This window comes from Pyrgilauda ruficollis, unplaced genomic scaffold, assembly GCF_017590135.1.
Source record: "Pyrgilauda ruficollis isolate IOZ18807 unplaced genomic scaffold, ASM1759013v1 scaffold80, whole genome shotgun sequence".
NCBI classification, from domain to species: Eukaryota; Metazoa; Chordata; class Aves; order Passeriformes; family Passeridae; genus Pyrgilauda; species Pyrgilauda ruficollis.
Window position 1 is genome coordinate 680,198 of NW_024529933.1, and position 1,409 is coordinate 681,606.

The window sequence follows — 1,409 nt, forward strand, 5'->3', positions numbered from 1 at the left end:
CGCGGCCGCAGGAACCGAGCGGCCCGTGCGCGCCCCGGTGGCGCCGCCGGGAGCGCGCCCGGCTCAGCCCCGCGCCCGGGCATGGGGCCCGGCTCGCCCCGGCGGGATTAGCCGGCGGCGGGAAAGGGCCTTTTCCAGGAGGGAACGACACGGAACGGCGACGTGGCGCCGGCGGGGGGCGGGGAGCAGAACGGGACAGTGGCGCCGCAAAGGCCCAGCCCAAAAGTTGGCACTGAGCCACGCGGTGCTGCATTAACGGGGTGAGAAACATCGCGTCCTTCTGCTGTAGTGTCTCCTTCATTGCAGATATTCCAAAACCCTCTGGACGCGATCCTATGTCGTGTGCCCTAGGACGGCCCTGCTTGAACAGCGAGGTTGGGCCAGATGATTGTCCCGCCAACCCGACCTATTCTGTGATTCTGTAATAAATCCTGGTTGTGAAACCACTGTTTGCCTGATCCACATGGTGTCCTTGGCTTTCTACTGCCAAGAACCTTAAAACAAGTACTAAACACATTCCAAAAAGATAGTGACAAGCTGGGGTGCAGGGGCAAGGTGAAGGGAGAACCATGTCACTGCAGTGTTAGATGTTTTGCCTCTCTCCTTGAAAATATATTAATAAACATATCCAGGCCGTTAGTTGCTCCAGAAAATACTGAAATGAAGCCTTTGCACTAAACATAGGCACTAGGACATACCCAAAGATGCTGGACTTTAGGAAGAGCACAGGAGAGAAGAGGTACATCTGTTCTCAGGTTTCCTTGAAACAATTACTTCAGTGCCCTTAAACTACATAAGGAATGAGGCAATGGGAATGCTTGCTGGCATTTTCTGGAATATACAGAATCCAGACCTGGGCAAACAGAGCTTTGAATTAAAAGGAGGTGAAATATACATATCAATTTAACAAGCTTCAAAACAAGGTACAGGTATGCGTAAAACACAAAAAAAAGGCTAGTTCTTGGAATGAACTATGAACTCCAGCAATCTTGGAATGAATAACTTCTTTGAGTGATTGTTTGTGACCAACTTTCATCCAGAGCAAGGAGCACCAAATAAAGACCTTGATCCAGGCTCTCTGTGCAGCAGACTCCCTCGAGATATTATCAGCACAGTCATCAATGCCAAATGGCTCATAAATTCAGTTCAACAAATCCCTGTTATAAGAAAGCCTGGATGTTCAATGGAAAACTGTCCCATGAGAATTGGGAATACCTTTTTAATATTTAAAAGAAGAAACTTAGTTACTGCACCTGATTCCATCACAGAGCATTTTTCATGCAATGTTCAGCACTGAAATAAAAGTTCAAAAAGTGCACCAGGTGTGTATGTTCAGTCTTGCATTCTGTTAGAAACAGCTGGAGTAAAAAATACTTCATATTAGAAAAAAAAAATCAAATACTTTTAAG